Source organism: Pan troglodytes, chromosome 15, assembly GCF_028858775.2.
Source record: "Pan troglodytes isolate AG18354 chromosome 15, NHGRI_mPanTro3-v2.0_pri, whole genome shotgun sequence".
NCBI classification, from domain to species: Eukaryota; Metazoa; Chordata; class Mammalia; order Primates; family Hominidae; genus Pan; species Pan troglodytes.
The window spans coordinates 95429923-95449297 of record NC_072413.2 but is presented as its reverse complement, the minus strand read 5'-3'; the positions used below and the strand labels follow the sequence as shown (position 1 = coordinate 95449297).

Sequence of the window (19375 nt, the reverse complement as noted above, 5' to 3'; positions counted from 1 at the left end):
CCCAGAAAAACAGATGCAGTCGGCCACCGTGGCATAGCAGCTATTCCGTAACAGATTAGATGCTGGAGTCCTGGAAAGTCGTTCAAGGAAAAGCTATCTCTTTCTTTCCTCTGGAAACATATCATTAGCCTTTAATTTAAGTCAAGGTGGAAGTAGAAGAGGGCAGTCATTGTAGGAAATCTGAGCAGCGATGCTTTAATCCCATTTAGGGACACTTTGAGCAATGACTTATAGATAATGAGAGATTTTAAATTCTTTGGTCAGTCTCTAGCTAAAGGCTTTTTATGGGGGGAAGAATGAGTAATTCAATGCAGATGATCTAGCCTCTTATAAGCTTTTATTAGTGATTTGTTGGACATGGATAACATAAATTTTGCCACCAATCTATTAACAACCTGAATTGGAAGTTGGTTTTCCTGCCCTCCACAGAGCATTTCAGGAACAAGTGTAATAACTGGAGGATCAATAATTCCTATTTAGTATAGTATGCGAGTTAAGTGAACAGGACCGAAGTATTTCTATTTATTGAATATCGTGTCAACAAATTTCCATTTCAAGGATAATAAAACGAGCTACAGCCAATGTCAAGGTTGTTTATCCATACAAAGCATAAACAATATATTTTACTTCAAACAAAAAAAGTGCTAATGTTCTTTAAAATAATCCATACTTTGATCCACTCTGCCAAGTAAAAGTAATTTTGCATTGAATCTGTCAGCTGTCAAGACACATTATGTCCTATAAAAAGGACAGCAGCTTTGGGAAGAAAAGCACCATAGTAGTAGACCTCCTCGTTTATTGAATGAAGCATGAGGTTAGTTTACTCAAGGTATTCATGTAAACATGGACACTTAAAAAATAAATAGAAAAGAAAGAAAGAGCTAAATTTACCAGATGAGGAAGAAACTTAGCTGCAGAGACATTTCTAACCTATAGTTCTCACACACAGTGTGAGAAGTCTGAAAAATGAAATTTTAGTCATTAGAACCTGACAGCTTCCAGTCATAATATGCTGACATGTGTAACGGGAATTAAGAGATTCTACCAGCGGAATGAACGTTCATAATTTTTTTTTGAAGCAAATCATTTATTTCAGCTCCGTGAATCACAGTGCGGCAGCAGATCACCGGACATTTATAAATGGCATAATACAACTTTCTCAGGCTTTGTGTCCTTTCTTAAGTAGATTCCACTTAGAGACACTAATTACTGGTTGAATGGAAGCACTCTCTGTGAGGCAAAGCAAAGGAGGTCTATTGAGAATGAAAATAAGCTTCCAGGGGCTTCCAGAGGGGCTGGGACCACTGAAATTCTGCCCTTTGGTATCTTGCTAAGGTGATTTTGAGTTTTAATTGGTTCACCTTTTCAGGGAAGGACCACAGCCTCCCCCAATTCACTCATCACTAACAGACACTTATGAGTGTTCTGTGCATCACACATTGTCCCAGCTACAGGAGCACCGAGAGGATTACGAGGAGGCCTTCTGTCTCATTTAACTCCTTCTGGGGATGAGGAGAAGAAACATTTACACCAGTAAACGCTTGGAGCTGACACAGCAGGTCAGAGATTGTCTAACACTGGTGAGCAGGAGCCTCACCTGGAATGCCAAGGTCTCGGTATAAGAAAAGGCCCTGGGGTCAGACTGGCTGGGTTCAAGTCCCAGCAACTCCATTAATAAGCTACGTGGCCCTGGCCGAAGAACTTGACCTCTCTGTGTCTTACTTTCTTCCTTGGTCAAATGGAATTGATCACTGGGCTTCTTTCTTAGGGCCCTGGTGAGAATGTAATGAGTTGACTGACATACAGGAAATGTTTCTGGCACATGGTGAGTTGTCGGGTCATAGTATTTATTTGCTGGGACAATGGTGGGAGATGACGAGAAACCACCACAGAAGCTGCTAGGGAGGGACCAGGTGGCCCATAGATTATGAAGTCAAAGAGGGTTATTCTTGAGCCTTAAGATCTAATGGAATTTGCTTGGGACCTGTGGCTCCTGTCTTCTTTCTGATTTCTCCCATAGGATATCTATGCTATGCCTGCCCCACCATTGTATTTTGAAAGCAGATAACTTGTCTGGTTCTACAAGTTTACAGCTGAAGAGGAATTTTGCCTCTGAATAAATCATACTTTGAGTTTCACCCACATCTGATTTAGATGCTATTTAGATGAGCTTTTGGACTTAGAGTTGATGCTGGAATCAGTTAACACTTTTGAACACGTTGAAATGGAGTCAGTGTATTTTGCATGCAGAAAGGACATGAGTTTTGAAGGGCCAGGGGACACATTATTATGAGCAAATTGTGTCCCTCCACAAAAAAAAAAAAAAATTCATATAGAACAAGTCCTCCCAGTACCTCAGAATGTGGCTGTATTTAGAGATCGAATTTGTAAAAGGGTAATTAAGTTAAAAATGAGTCCACCAATCCAATATGACTGGTGTCCTTATAAGAAGAGATCAGGACACAGATACAGAAAGAGGGATAACTATGGGAAGACACAAGGAGAAGGCGGCCATCTACAAGCTACAGAGAGAGGCCTCAGAAGAGACCAAACCTGTGGATGCCTTGACCTTGGACTTCCAGCCTCCACGACTGTGTGGAAATGCATTTCTGTTGTTTAAGCCACCCAGAAAAGTGGAACTTGTTAATGGCAGCCTTAGCAAGTTCATGCAGATTTTTGAAAAGATTCCTCAGATACTTCTGCTGGGCCCCACAGAAGAATCTTGGTTGTTGAGAATCTTGGTTTCATATCATGTCATGCAAAGATCCTGGGAGGGCAGAGAGAAGTAGTTCCGGCCTGTCTCACGCAAACCTCTGAGAGCTGTTGCTTATCCACAGAGTGACCTCAGGTGGCTCAAGTTGCCCCTTTGGGTCTCAGCTTCTTCCCCTGAAAAGGAAGGTGTCAAACAATACCACCCACTGCTACAGAGTTTTCCAGCATTGGCTTTCTGTAAAATAAATCAAATGAAGTCCTCAATCTTGGCCTTTCCCCCAGCAGTGGGGTTGCATAGAAAAGAAGACAACAGGTTAGCAAGAAAAATGTGGTTTCTGTGGGCCAAAGATCCCCAGCCTAGATGCTGAGACAGTGGGAGGAGGAGAAGATAAAGATTAAACTAGAAATCACAAACTTAGATCCAGAAATTGCCATGGGGCCCAAGACAGTATTTCACACATCTGAAAATTTTCATCCACCTGTCTATTTGCAGCTTTTTAAAAAAGTGTTTGTTCTGCTGGGCCTTTCTCTGCAGTCACCGGTGATGGGGAGAACACACTGATGTGTCTTCCGGCCCTGACTTGATGAGAAGGCAAAGACAGAACCAGGGGCACACTGCCCTGCATGAAGTAGTGGTGCTTGTGGGGTAGATCAAGTTTTGGGGGGATCTTTGAGCTGGCACTTGACGCTCCAGGGGGAGTTTGGAAACCTGCAGGCAGCAGGAAGGAAGAACCAGGGGGCTGGAGGCCACTTTGGGGTGGGGTTTACTCACTTAGGAGAGGGGGGCAAACTCAGGTATTGCGAATGCGGGTTTTTGGTCACTTAATTTGCATTCTTGCATTCAGTCTCCACCGCAAAGCCCTGAGAGGCGGGTTAAGTCATTTATAGGGTGATTAATTTTCTTGCGAGGGATGTAGGCCTATTCCCAAAGGCCTCACATAATTCAAAACTAGCACAATTCAAGATTAATTCTCTGGAGCAGGAAATGTAAAGTAGGGTTTGCATTAGTTCAAAATCTGTGCGTAAGCTAAGATGATTGATACATTATAAATCACAATTTCAGATTTGCGCTATTCAGATTTGCAAAACACATAACCACACCCTGTACATCTTTTGGGGCCAAGAGAACTGATTAGCAGGTATGAAGATGAACTCTCTATCCTTAAGCACACCTGGGGTCAGTGTGCCCAAACCCAGATCACCTCCCCTGGGAGCTTCTCATGTTCATCTCCCCTCCTGCAAGTGAGGATGCTCTGAAGATCGTTTACCTGTAGTGAGACAGGGCAATTTAGTGGCCAAAGTTTCAGCTCGGACTTCAGACAGACATGGGTTCAAGTCCTAGTTTAGCTGTAATCTTGGGTACACACTTCGCTTTTTTACCTCTTCATCTCATTTCCTGTAAAATAGCAATTATATTCATCACACCCGCTTCAGAGGGGAGCCCGCAGTGTTAAATCAGAAAACAAATCTCAAGCACATACTTTTGTGCCTGGCACATGTATATACTCAATAAATACTAGTGTTGTCTGGCACAGTGGCTCCTGCCTGTAATCCCAGCATTTCAAGAGGCCAAGGAGGGCAGATACTTTGAGCCGAGGAGATTGAGGCCAGCCAGCCTGGGCAACGTGGCTAAACTCTGTCTCTACAAAAAATACAAAATAAAAACTATCCAGGCATGATGGTGGGTCCCTGTAGTCCCAGCTAGCTACTTGGGAGGTTGAGGCTGCTGTGAGCCATGATTGCACCACTGCACTCCAGCCTGGGCAACTGAGTGAGACCGTGTCTCAAAATATAAATAAATAAATAAATAAATTAATTAATTAATAACAAACTATTAGCTGGTACCATTGTTAGTTTAGATATTCCATGTCTCTCCTCCTTCCCTGATACAATACAGGAGAGCTACCCCTATTAGCATTCCCACTTTATAGGCCAGAAACTCGGGTGTCAGGAGAGACGAAGAGGTTTGCTCAATTTTTATAACTAGAAAGATAACAAGGAGATCAGAATCCAAGCCCACCCGGCTGCAATCTCCATGCACGCCTTCCACTCCAACTCGCTCCTGTTGGAGGGGACCACAGAGGACCAGACTATGATGACTGCAAGGCCACGGAGCAGGACTGGGCCTGTCCAGCCACTGTACTTTCTCATGACCCTGCTACCTGTGTGACCGGTTAGCACAGATGTGCTTCGTGGACGCTGCTGGCATTTCAATAATGCTGGGATATTATGTGCTGTAAAAACAGAACATCATTGCTTACCAGGGGCTCATAAAAATAATTGCAATCCAGGCTGGCCTCTGTCACTAGTAATTTATCGCATTGCTCCTCTTTTTGTTAATGCAGTTTACACGAGTCAAACAAATTATATGTAAATTGGGGAGCATGTTAGACTTCAAGTCGAGAAGTGATATACATAGGTGTGAATAAGATATTTTCGAATTTTTCAAATCCCAAATGGAGGTGGGTGATATGTTAGTAATCGGAGAGGGTGGTGCTCAGGAATAGGAAGCAGGAGGCCCTCCCTCCAATCTGAGAAACCAAGGGTGACTCTCCATGCTTCCGGCCCACATGACTGCTGCTGCTGCTGCTGCTGCTACTGCTCCAGCTGGAGGGGCACGTCCCAAAGGTGGCCCGGATTCCAGCTGCCCCTCACTGTCGCCAGACTGACACCAGATCTTTAGCCTGACAGTCAGGGTCCCTCCTCCTGGAGCTCCCGTCTTGCTCCTTGGCATCCTCCAATCAACCTGCTATGCTGCTGTCCTGTGCTGGGCACAACACAGCCTAGATGCCTTTGCTCCTGCCAGCCCCTAGGCCTAAAGTGCCCCTGCTTCCTCTTCAACATGCCTGCATCCTGGGAGTCCTCCTATACCCATTCCCCTCACCTGGGCTGAAACCCACTGTGATCTGTGAGAGCTCCCTTGGCAATGCCATGCTTTCTACCCAAGGGTCTGGAAGTTTCTTGAGTGCTCAGGCTGTGTGTTCACTCCTTCCATCATGGGTTCATTCACTCTTTGATTTGATAAATGATCCTTGAACATCTTCCATGTGCTATACTTTGTATAATCTTCTGAGACCCTGGTTCAAGTTCCCACCCTCACCCTCACCTCACTGTGCAAAGTAAAATGCCTATGGTTAAAAGGAAGGAATGAACAGGAAGAATTACTGTTCATTAAACCCACTTTTAAGCTTCTTATGCTATGCTGGGCCTTCTCTTTGGCCTCACACTCAATTCACCTGATAGTCTTTTGAAACACTACTTCTGCATTTTGTTGCTCAGGAAATTGAAATTGAAGATCAAAGAAAATAAGTAACTGAGATGATGCCACAGAGCAGGGACTCAACTTCAGCCACCCTCGCAACTGTACCATGGTGTTTATTTAATAAAAGTCTCGGCTGGGTGCGGTGGCTCGCGTCTGTAATACCAGCACCTTGGGAGGCCAAGCACCTTGGATCACCTGAGGTCAGGAGTTCGAGACCAGCCTGGCCAATATGGTGAAACCCCGTCTCTACTAAAAATACAAAAATTAGGCAGGTGTGGTGGCGTGTGCCTGTAGTCCAAGCTACTCAGGAGGCTGAGACAGGAGAATCGCTTGAACCCAGAAGGTGGAGATTACAGTGAGCTGAGATTGCGTCACTGCACTCCAGCCTGGGTGACAGAGCAAGACTCCATCTCAAAAAAAAAAAAAAAAAAAATGTCTCATAAACCTACCTTTGCAATGAGTGAATGCATGACGGAAGTGCATACACCCACTGAGGACTTAATGAAAGGACATGTGGTCATTTGTATAGGAGATGGAAGGGATGGGCAACATACAAAGATCTGCTTGCAAAAACTGCTAAATAGTTTGGCCAATACATTATAAGCCAGGTCTTCTTGCTAGGCTTTGGAAGATTTAACTGAGAGGTCCCAGGTTGTAGGCCAGTTCAGTGAGTCTCAGACAGTGGTCTTCTCATGTGACTTCTGGATCTCCAATAGTTCCAGGTAGTTCCAGAACACATTTGGGATTCCAGTACAGGAAAATACTATGATCAGTCTGGTATTGGGTTCCAAAAAAACCTGTGGCCTCTTTCTTTCTCTCTCTCTCTCTGTCTCTCTCTGTCCCTCTCCTCGTAATGAGCAAAGAGAACTGCCATGCTGTGGGTAGCCTTGTTGGAAATGGACTTATGTCTCTGGCCAAAAACCAGTGAGAACCTGAGGTTCTTGGTCCACTAGTCCATGAGGAACTGAATCTTACCAACAGCCATATGAGTGAGCTTTGAAAAAGAATGTCCCCAATCGAGCCTTGAAATGATTATAGCCCCAGCAAACACCTTGGCTGTAGCCTTGGGAGAGACCCTGAACTAGAGGCATCCAGCTAAGCCACACCCAGATTCCCAACCCATAAGCACTGTCAGATAGAAAATGTGTGCTGTTTGAAGCTGCAAAACTTGGGGATAATTTGTTATGCAGCAGTAGGTAACTAATACCTATGTCTAATTCCATGCTTCCAACCACCAAACCAGCAGCTTCAGAGAGCCTTCCCAGTTATTACAACCACTAACCCACCTACCCCTGACCTAAAAGATAGAGCAACTCAACAAATATGCACTTAAGTTTTGGGTGAGAAAAATATGTATATTAGAATGCACATCTCTAGCCAGTTACTGTGACTGAACTAATTAGTGCTGTTTACTGACTGCTAGGGTTTTACAGTCAATGTTTTAATGAAATTATTGTCATTCAAAATGATTGTTACACCTTAGCCTGCCTCAGTCTGAAAGTTCCCTAAGGTGCCCAGCTCATTAGGTAAACCACAGTGAGGAAGTGTGCTTCAGGAAAACCTTCATTCACTTCTCACTTAATACTTGAACATCATTATGTGCTAGGCACCAGGAGGGATGACAGAAGAAACATATGTGCTATTGTTTTCAATCATATTTTAGGATAAGCACCCAAACAGTTGAAGACAGAATAGAATCGACTAATGTGGGGGAATTCTAGAAGGCCTCTTGCAGAAAAGGGCTTACAGCTGGGCTTTCAAGAAGGAAAAGTGTTGGAAAGGACCAAAGTAAGGGAGGGGAAGATAATGTTCTTTCCAAGTAATTCACTTGCTCATTGTATTAGTCCGTTTTCATGCTACTGATAAAGACATACCTGAGACTGGGCAATTTACAAAAGAAAGAGGTTTATTGGACTTACAGTTCCATGTGGCTGGGGAGGCCTCACAATCATGGCAGAAGGCAAAGAAGAGCAAGTCATGTCTTACATAAATGACAGCAGGCAAAGAAAGAGCTTGTGTAGAGAAACCCCTGTTTTTAAAACCATCAGATCTCACGAGACCCATTCACTCTCACAAGAACAGCATGGGAAAGACCTGCCCCCACGATTCAATCATCTCCCACCAGGTCCCTCCCACAACACATGAGAATTATGGGAGCTACAAAATGAGATTTGGCGGGGGACACAGAGCCAAACCATATCACTCATTAATTCAACAGATCGTTTTAGAACATCCTCTATCCCTATCGTACAGGTTACCAAGGATATAGAACAAAAGACACTATCAATATAAATAAATATAAGCATAATACTTAGAGAATACCTAATTGACCAGAAGGATTGACCAGAAAAGTGAAGAGAGACTGAAAAATCTCCCCTAAGATTAGTGGAATGGATTCTCAGTAAAAGCCTTACTGAGTAGCTAAGACTAGATGTAGCCCCATCATAGGGTGATCACATAGACTATCATCTAAACTAGGGCATTTTGAACAGGAAAGAGGGTAACATTGATCATTTTACAGTAAACTGGAAAAGTCCCAGGCAAACCAGAATAATAGTCACTGAGCTTTAAAGAATCGACAAGAGGTTAAACGGGACCTCATATGCAGAAAAAATCATGTGAGTGACAGCTCTGAAGCAGAAATTATTAATTGCAAATTATTGCAGAAATTAATATAATTATTTAAGTGTGATGATAATAAGGCTTATTATGGTACATGCTCAATGAATATTTGTTGAAAGTAGAAGGGAAGGGAGGGAAAGAGCGAGAGAGGGAGGTTGGTTTGCTAACAGTACGCCCAACTTTTGGAAGATTGTTAAATTCTGTCAAAACTCCTAGAATTAGTGTAGTCTCTTAAAATTTTTGAACTTGATTTTGTGTTTTGATTGACCTTTGATGATTAGCACAATCATCACAAAGTTTTTTTTTTATATAAGTGCAATCATAGTGTACTGCAGCCTGGAACTCCTGGCCTCAAGCAGTCTTCTCCCTTCAGCTTCCCAAGTAACTAAGACCACAAGTACACACCACAGCGCTCAGCTTCAAAGATGTTTGATGATGAGGTATTGGTAGAATGCAAAGGTCATGGGCTTTAATCCTCGTCTTGACCTACAATTCCAACATCATTATTAAATTTCAGAACCTCAATCTCCTCCATTGTAAAAGAGAGATTAGAGCTCCTACCACCAAAGGCTATTGTGTGGTTTAAATGAGATAACATTTAAATGCACAGAGTTCCCCGCATGCAGTAACATGCAACACATCTTCCCACTTTTTTCTGTCTCTTCAAAAAGCTAAAGCACAGTGTATGCTGAAATTACCCCAATATAACCCTAATGACTGCCTAAATTAACAGCAGCCTCCCTATAAATGTGAGGGACTTTTACAAAGAAAAGTCAAAATGACCAAAGACATGTGGTTCAGGAATGAAAAATGTCAGCTTGTTAGTCTTGGAAACACTACAAGTCTTCTGGAGCCAAGAATCTACAATGATGTGCATATTTTCCCCAATGAATAAAAACCAACTAGATTTTTAGAAGACATTTGGATAATTTGGTCATTTGAACAACCAAGTCGAACAGATTTTAATGGCATTTTAAGCCTTGGAAAATAAGACTCCTTAATGTAAATGCCGACAGACCCTTAACTATAGCAAGACATCTATCGACATAGTAATAGCTTTAAGAGGGAGAGTAAAACACCTATTTACATTTTGAGTACAAGCCTATTCCCAAAGCACATTCACATTTGAATCAGATAAAAGACCAAGAAGCAACCTCAGGCTGACTGACAGACATCCTGGTGGCAGAAGGATGAACAGGGATCAGTCTTTAACACCACTATTAGTGATTGTGCCTCATTTAAAAATCACATGTTGTTGTAACCGAATTATACTTACTGACTGATAAGGCCATTAGCTACTTTCTATTTGCAGATGTTGCACTGAAACGAGTATGTTAAAGATAGACCCAACCAGTGGTTCTCAATCAGTGACCCACGGAGCACCAAACTAGCCAGATGTTCAATTGTTGGTTCTGCACAAAGTCTAGCGTCTAACACAAAGAAGATGTGTAATGATCGTTGCTTGAAAGGCAAAATGGAAAGAAAAGAGGGAGGGAGGAGAGACGCAGGGAGGAAGGAGGTGCAGTCCAAAACCATGTTCAGAATTTGAAAGGACAGCCCAGAGGTAGCCTGGTTGACAGACCTACAGCACCCTGGGCCACTCACAGGTTATAGAAGGGAATGCCCCAGGAGTCCAGATTATCACATCTATCTCACCCAACATGGAGGTTCAAATGGTCCTTGATTGCTTATTTTCTGTTAAGCTTTCCTTCTCCTTCAAGTTCATGTGTGATGCAGAATATTCTTCATGGGGAAGGGGGTTCTGGTCCTGGGGGTGGAGGTGAGGCCTGCCTCCCTCCCCCACCGTCCTCAGCACCTGTCTTGGTTCATTTGCATCATCTTTTGCCAGGGTGATGGCGAAGCTTTCCTAGTGTCTCTTCTTGCCCTCTCCAATCCATTCTTCACCTATCTCCAGTGTCAACAATCTGCAACATAAATTTGATATTATGCCAACACCTTCTGCTAAAAGCCTGGTTTTTTGCTGCTTCTGCGTTAGTGCCAGTGCCTATGGCATGACAGAACCTCCAGGACTCAGATATATGAGGGTGAATTCATCGTGGAGCAGGCTGTCAGCTACAGCTGGGAAACTGAGTCCCAGTGAAGTGAAGTGATGAGCACAAAGTCCTCAGACAGAAAATAATTAGCTAAGCAGGCACTGGGGCCCCAGACCCCCCACCCCAGGCGAGGGCCTCTCCAACCAGACCTAGCTCCCTTAGAAGACACCCAGCCCTTCCCAGAACCTGAGACACATTCTGGCATTGCTGTGCCAGCCCAAGTTCTGCCACTGTCTTGAGAAGTGTCAATCTGAATCCCAAATGTGCCAGCCTTATTACCATCATCAACAGACTTCTTAATGAAGCTGCCAATACTGTCAATAGCATCTTTTAATGACACTTCGTAAAGAAAAAGAATTACCCAACTCCCTCCTATGTTGCCGTGTGGGTCCTTTGCTTTATGAGAACTCAAAATGTTCTGTGAGTGAAGACAATAAAAGGAGTAATAATATTAATGGCTATTATAATAACAACTAATATTTACTGAGTTCTAGTCCTGCCCCAAGGACTATTTTTTTTTTTTTTTTTTTTAGACGGAGTCTCGCTCTGTCACCCAGGCTGGAGTGCAGTGGCACGATCTTGGTTCACTGCAAGCTCCGCCTCCCGGGTTCACGCCATTCTCCTGCCTCAGCCTCCCGAGTAGCTGGGACTACAGGCACCCGCCACCGGCCCGGCTAATTTTTTGTATTTTTAGTAGAGACGGGGTTTCAGCATGGTCTCGATCTCCTGACCTCATGATCCACCCACCTCAACCTCCCAAAGTGCTGGGATTACAGACGTGAGCCACCGCTCCCGGCCGCCCTAGGGACTATTCTAAACCCGTTACATGTATGCAGAGTAACTGGTCCAAATAAATATGAATTTAAGGGATTAAAGCCAGTGCATTCAAAATCCAATTGGAGGCCTGGCGCGGTGGCTCATGTGTGTAATCCCAACATTTTGGGAAGCTGAGGCAGGCGGATGACCTGAGATCAGGAGTTCAAGATCAGCCTGGCCAACATGGTGAAATCCTGTCTCTATGAAAAATACAAAAAAATTAGCTGGGCATGGTGGCAAGCACCTGTAATCTCAGCTACTGGGGAGGCTGAGGCAGGAGAATCACTTGAACCCTGGAGGCAGAGGTTGCAGTGAGCCGAGATCCTGCCATTGCACTCCAGTCTGGGCAACAAGAGCAAAACTCTGTCTCAAAACAAAACAAAACAAAACAAAATCTAATTGGAGATATTGTCTGCCAGCCCAACACCATAGTCCACCATTTAACTTGATATTGATTGATTGATTGATTGATGCCTTGATGGAGCTAATTGTCATTGCCCTTTCTCAGCAGATCCCATGTAGAAATGCCTTGAAAAATGTCCTTCTTCTCCAATCTTGCCATGGAAGCACCAGTGGCCCTCCTATTACTTAGTGATGGAAACGGTTTTTAAAATACAAGCTTCTCACATTTTTATTCTGGCCAAACAGATCTCTATGTTGCGCATTCTCGGTTAGAATGTTAAGAGGAAGACGATTTGGTACAAAAAGTTGATAATGAAAGGAGAGATGGAGAAAGTGTTAAAATAATGAACAGAGGGAGGAAGAATGAAAAGGAAAGGTTTGGGGTCCATTATTATTCAGTCCTGCATCCACCTTGGACTTGGAATCCTTCTGTTTCTACTCCCTGAAGTTTGTGTGCATTTTGCTCTTGCTTTGGAGGAAGGGTTGGTTTTTTCCCCTTATGCATCTCTTAAAGGGTTTCATAAAGGCCACTCCATAGAGTGGCCCCTATGGAGCCTGCCCCCGTTGGTAGGGTCTCTCTCACTGGAGCCCCACATCTGTGCGGCTCCTCTAGGAAAGCAACAATGGGCTGCTGCTCCAATTTTATGAACCACTAAACTGCGGCTCAGAGAGGAAAACGACTCACTCAGAGTCACTCACAGGGCTCTAACACCAACAAGTGTCACTCAAACCCCACCTGCTTCTGTTAAATCACACCATCTTGGTCAAAGCCATCACTTCACAAGTCTAAACCACAGCACCGTAACGTGAAGGGGGACTCAAGGGACACTAAAACACACACAATTACAACAGCATGAAATAGTAGCACACAGGCGAAAGGAACCTAAGAAAAGACACCAGGGCCAACAGCAACTTTCTCTCAGCCATGGCTTTATGAGGGATTTTTGTTTTTCGTTTTCCTCTGTTTTACAAAATGTTCAGTAATGTGGTTATACAATAAGTAAATTTATTTTAAAACTTCATTCCCTCTCTTGTTCCATGGATTTCCAAGGATTTTCTTTTACAGTAAAGTAAGAAGTTAAAGACAGTAGGCCAGGCGTGGTGGCTCACACCTGTAATCCCAGCTCTTTGGGCAGATCACCTCAGGTCAGGAGTTCAAGACCAGCCTGGCCAGCATGGCGAAACCCCATCTCTACTAAAAATACAAAAATTAGCTGAACATCGTGGTGCACACCTGTAATCCCAGCTACTTGGGAGGCTTAGGCAGGAGAATGGCTTGAACCCAGGAGGCGGAGGTTGCAGTGAGCTGAGATCACACCACTGCACTCTAGCCAGAGTGACAGAGCAAGACTCCATGTTGAAAGAAAGAAAGAAAGAAAGAAAGAAAGAAAGAAAGAAAGAAAGAAAGAAAGAAAGAAAGGAAGGAAGGAAGGAAGGAAGGAAGGAAGGAAGGAAGGAAGGAAGGAAAGAAAGAATCTCCCAAGTTTTCCAAATCCGCTTATCCAGTACTTTTTTTTTTTTTTTTTTTTGAGACCAAATCTTGTTCTGTCACCCAGGCTGGAGTGCAATGATGCAATCTCGGCTCACTGCAACCTCCGCCACCCGGGTTCAAGTGATTCTCCTGCCTCAGCCTCAGGCACATGCCACCACGCCCAGCTAAATTTTGTGTTTTAGTACAGACAGGGTTTCACCGTGTTGCCCAGGCTGGTCATGAATTCCTGATCTCAGGCAATCTGCCTGCCTCAGCCTCCCAAAGTGCTAGGATTACAGGCATGAGTCACTGTGCCTGGCCTCATCCAGTAGTTTTAAAGCACGTACTATGTTGCTAGACCAAGGCCAGGCACCGTAAGGGGCTGTAGAAGCAGGACAGAACCCACCCCTCTCTACTGGAGCTGAGGAGACAACAGACACAAAGCAAGCCCTTGGAGAAGCATCTGAAACAATACGACATTGAATGTCCACATGCAACTCCGGAGTGCCAAACTGCATGGCTCAGGCAACAGAGAATGGCATTTCTCACCAGCAACCTGCAATTCTTCAGCAAATAGGCCAGGCCAAGAGGTTCAAGTGGTTTATGAAAAATTATCTATTTACAAGATGCATCAACTCAGACTATGACTTCTTAGTGAAGTGTTTTTTTCCAACACCTCTTCCAAGCTCTCCACGTTGCATTGTACTAATCAGCAGTGATTTTGGAGTCTTTAAATGTTAGACTGTATAATGAAAAAGGGCAAGGAAGTGTTTTTAAATACCAATGAATTCCAGCATCTTGGGTTGCCAGAAGTCTGGTCTCTACCTCCAGTTTCCCACCCAAGCGTTTGGGATTTGCACATGTTGGTAGGAAGCTGATGAATGGAGGTTGGGCCCTCCTGTCCTTCCTCTTGCAGTCCCAAGGAGTCCAGCCTGTTGGGAAAGCGGCTCACTGTGGTGAGGGGTCGCCTGGCTGTGATCCCTTCACACCACCTCCCTTAGGTACCACATGGCTCTCTCACCAGCAACCCTGCCCTTCTCTGGCCTGGGCTCCAATGTCTCAATTCTACAGGAAAAGACTCATCCTGGAAGGTCTTGCAGAACACTTAAAAACAGTTATCAGATCAGATGAAGAATGGTATGAGAAACAAAAATTGTTATTCTGGGGACAAACTGGAAGCATAGTCATTGTCTGTGTAGCTCTGAAGTGGCAAGGTGGAGAATATTGCTACCATCAGTTTACTAAACGGTGGTCATTGTCCAGGTATTGCAGGATTACCTTAATCTTCATGGCACCCTTAGGGAGACACTGTTGTTAAACCCCTTTCTCCCAGCAGGAAACAGAGCCCTGGAGAGTGTCGCCCACTCGCCCAAAGCTGTTCCTTTCCTTCATAAGGAATTAGTGCTTGAGCTCAGGGTGCCTGCCCACCAGCCTCTGCCTTCATCACCAGGATGTCCTGCTGCTGGGCGCCTACAGACACTTTCCATGTGGGCCCAGCAGGCTAATGAACGCCAGCTCAACACAATGGGTCTTGTGAGGTAGAACCCATGGCCAAATGGTCATCTTAGGAAACAAGGGAGTCGACACAGTCATTCTTCCAGCTGACAGCTGTCAGATATTCCTGGGACACTCACAGAAGGATGGCAGACTGTGCTAGGGTGGGTGGAAAGCTAGGGAAAAAATACTAAAGAAATGGCGCCCACCCTCAAGGAGCTGGGCCTCAGGAAAAGAGGCCAAACATGGAACCTGAAGACATCTAGGGAACTTGGCAAGGATATTGATGGACAGGTGCTGCAGGAGGAAGACCAGGGGCTGCTGGTTGTGTCTGGCCATCAGAACTCCAGGGTCCTTTTCCACAGACCCCCACCTGGAAACCTCATTCTCCAGGGGTGGGCCGTGGGACTATGGATCTAAAGCTTCACAAACTCATCCAAGTGCAGCTAGTTGGTGAGCCTCTTTGCACTGCTAAGCTTGTAATGATGGTGTCCCCTGCCAAATTCATGCTGCAACTTAATCTCCAATGCAACAATATTGGGAAGTATGGCCATTGGGAGGTGATTGAGTCACAAGGGCTCCACCATAATGAGTAGGATTAGTTGCTCTTAGAAAGAAACCTGACAGAGGCAATGTACCCCTTTTTGCCCTTCTGCCGTCTGAGGACATAGCATTTCTCACCTCAAAAAAATGCAGCATGGCAACTGGTTTCCAAGAGTCCAGGGCAGAAGAGACAAGTCTTCTCATGGCCCCAGAACATCACTTCCACTGCATTCTCAAGGTCAAGTAAGTCCCTAAGGCCAGCCAAATTCAAGGATGGGGGAATTAGACTCTCTATCTCAGTAGAGGTAGACAAGTGTTTGCAGCTATTTTTATTCTATCGATGTCCCCTAAAGGGTGACATTGGGATGCAGTTGTCAGACAGGTAAAACATGAGGACAGGTAAAACATGAGATACAGAGAGTCTTCCGCATGCTTCTATGTCCACAATCTCACTCATCTTGTTACTTAGTCCCTCTGAGACTTGGTTTCTCCATTTGTAAAATCAGAACAATAGCCCACCACTAGAATGGCCCAGAGAGGATTCAGTGGATCATGTACACCCAGCTCCACTGGACAGCCAAGTTTCCCTTGCTCCCTCTGCATGCCAATCAGGACTGAAGACACTGAGGATGCCATGATTTTGCACAAAGCCACACTGCAGTCCAGGCAGAGCTGAGGCTGGACTGTGGGGGACTCTGGGTCCTCAGCCTGTGGTATGCTCTACAGTGTAACAGGACATGAATTAGCTGTTTTATGAGAAACTCAATTTCCTTATTATGGGGCAAACAGCCACTGTTCTATTCTAACTAACTAGACTGATTCAATTAACAGTGCTAAATACAGTTCCTACTTGAAAATAACTTCAGTTTACTGCTTCCACAAACCTCATTACATTTGATTAAACAAAATACATAGTAATAGAGGAGAGATGTTGCAAACTTTTGGCCATGGCCCATTGACTCAGGGGCCCGCAGCATTCAGCAGGAAGGAGGAATTATGAGTCTCGGCCTTGCAGTTGGAAGCTCAGCTCTGCCTCCCAACAGCTCTGGGACTCAACTTAAACTTCCAAATCCCAAAAAAGAAGACAGTAAAAGCACCCACTTCTAAGGGTTGTCAAGAAGAAGAATGAGAAACACATTGTTAGTGACTGAATTTTGCCCTACTTCCAAAATTAATATGTTGAAGCTCTGGCCCCCGGTGTGATTGTATTTGGAGATAAAGCCAATAAGAAAGTAATAAAGGCTAAGGAAGGTCATAAATGTGGGACCTTAATCTGATAGGACTGGTGGTCTTCCAAGAAAAGAAAGAGACAGCAGAAAGCCTGCTCACTCTCTCTCTCTCTCTCTGTCTCTTTCTCCCTCCAGAACCACATAGAGGAAGGACCCGGTAACACAGCAGAAAGGTGTCAGTCTACATGCCAATAAGAGAGGCCTCACCAGAAATATAATTTGCTGGCATCTTAATCTCATACTGCTAGCCTCCAGAACTGTGAAAAAATAACTACCTGTTGTTTAAGCTACCTGGTGGTATTTTATTACAGCAGCCTGAGCTGACTGATATACACCTCAAGTGAGAGTTTTCATGGGCTTCTAGACTGGAAGCTTGCTGAACGCAGGGATGGGACTATATGATATGCAATTTTGTTTCTCCTTGCCTGGCTGGGGCCCAGCATATGTTTAGTGTCAGTGAATTAACCAACAATCAAAGAAGGGTGTCAGCTGGAATTCTATTGGGCAAGCATGACAATATGGCTTCATTTGGTTGATTCCGTTATGTTCAATTAAATACTTTTCAAAGTCTTCTTGCTCTACCAAGAGCTAAGGATAAATAACAGTGTAGTATCTGTCCTCAAAAAGAGAAAGATGAAAAACACCCATTTATCAGAAAACAAGATAAGGGATGCTACAGAGAACTTTCAAAGTGCTCCAGGAATTCCAAGGAGGAAACAATAAAGAGTTCCTTAAGAATGGGGAAGCCAAGTTTCAAACCATTCTGATTAAGCCTAAAAAAAAAAAAAAAAAAAAAAAAAAAAAGGGGTCACTAAAATGAACCAATGTTTGTAAGAATGCCAGATAAAGTCTGGCAATCAGCTCAGTTTCGCAATTAATTAACAAGGATTGGGCCTGCTGCAGACACAAAAGAAATACAGCCAGACTTTGCTCTGAGTTTATTTGTATTGTTGAAATAGGAAAGAACTGTAGAGGAAGACAATTCCCAAATGGGAAATAAGGAGGTGAGATTCCACTGTCAACCCAGGTGGTCAGCACATAAACACATGGGGACCACAACAGATTTTGCTCAGCTCTAGGAAAGGGGCCCAGGGTGTCCTTTCAGTTCATTGTCCACATTTCACGTGAAGGTGTAGAGGCTAAAGCACAGAACGGGTGAGCAGGGAGCATTACAAAAGCATGGTGGGCAGTGGGGCAGTGACTCACCTCTCCCATCTCACTGCCCACGTGCTAGGAGCTGGGAATGGATGAGAAGGTCCAGAGACTACCCTTGAAAAGAATCAGGTACTAGAAGTAACACACATCTGAATCCTCCCTCTTGTCTCCTACAGGACTTTATTCTCCTGCTTCTTGCCTTTGATCAGTTATCTGATCGATCAGCTCATGACTCTGCCTTCTGTGAATGGTGCTACCCAAATCACCCCTTCCCCAAACCTGCATCATCTCAGATTTCCTGCCTCCCTCATCACCTACATTCACTCACTGGCCACGTCCTCTTCTGTCTGTTTCATGGCCTACATCTCTCCTTTCTGCCTGTTTCATTTGCCACCCCTCTCATCTGGGCCGCCATCATCTCACACCAGGACCACTCCAGCAAAACACTCCTACCTGGTCTCCGGAGTCCCTGGTTGACCCTCGTATTTATCTTGTGTTACCATAACAACATACTACACACTGGATGGCTTTACAGAAATTTATGTCACAGTTCTGGAAGCTAGAAGTCAGAGGTCAAGCCGTGAGCAGGGTTGGCCTGTAGGTGGTGCCTTCTGGCTGTGACCTCACACAGGGGCTCCTCAGTCAGTGTGAGGCCCTATCCTAAGTGCCGCTGCTTCTAAAGTTACCAGTCATACCGGCTCATGGCCCACTCTAACAAACTCATTTTAACTTTACTAGTTTGTTTTTTTGTTTGTTTGTTTGTTTGAGAATCTTGCTCTGTCACCCAGGCTGGAGTGCAGTGGCACCATCTTGGCTCACTGCAAGTTCTGCCTCCCGGGTTCATGCCATTCTCCTGCCTCAGCCTCCCAGGTAGCTGGGACTACAGGCGCCCGCCACCACGCCCAGCTAATTTTTTGTATTTGTAGTAGAGATGGGTTTTCACCTTGTTAGCCAGGATGGTCTCGATCTCCTGACCTCATGATCCACCTGTCTCAGCCTCCCAAAACTTAATTGGTTTTTTAAAGATTCCATTCCAAACACACTCACATTCTGACACACTGGGGGTTAAGGGCGTCAACATACACATTGGGTGGGAAAGACACAATTCAGCCACAGCAACTCCTCATTACCAACCCCCAATGGAACAACAGATCTCAGATGCCCCACCGACCATGCCCCTGTCCAGACCAAATTGCTTCACTGCAGCCCCAGAAACTATACAATAAAATCCAAAATTCCCCAGCAGGGGCTGTGATGGCATGTTGGGTGTCTCTCAAACCTCATAATATCTACCTTCAGCCTTTTGGAACTGTGGGCGGGTTCCCAAACCACTCCAAATCACCTCTCTCCTCCCTGCCATTATGGTTCTCCTTATCTTATCAGGTCAATTCCTAAGCACTTCTTCCAGGAAGTATTTCTTTATTTTTTTTTAAGACACAGTCTCGCTCTGACACCCAGACTGGAATGCAATGTCGTGATCTCATCTCACTGCTACCTCCGCCTCCCTGTTTCAAGTGATTCTCTTGCCTCAGCCACCTGAGTAGCTGGGATTACAGGCATGCACCACCACACCCAGCTGATTTTTGTATTTTTAGTAGAGACGGGGTTTCGCCGT

General features: G+C 44.6%; 1 long non-coding RNA gene across 1 annotated transcript; it reads right to left on the bottom strand.

Moving 5' to 3' along the window:
* Window positions 1-321: 321 nt before the first annotated feature.
* Window positions 322-18335, bottom strand: LOC134808318 (uncharacterized). Its single transcript, XR_010151029.1, has 4 exons — window positions 18214-18335; window positions 10253-10521; window positions 3981-4108; window positions 322-2886 (listed from the first exon to the last, which is right to left on the bottom strand). It is a non-coding gene; the product is annotated as an uncharacterized LOC134808318 (long non-coding RNA).
* Between the last annotated feature and the right edge of the window lie 1040 nt (window positions 18336-19375).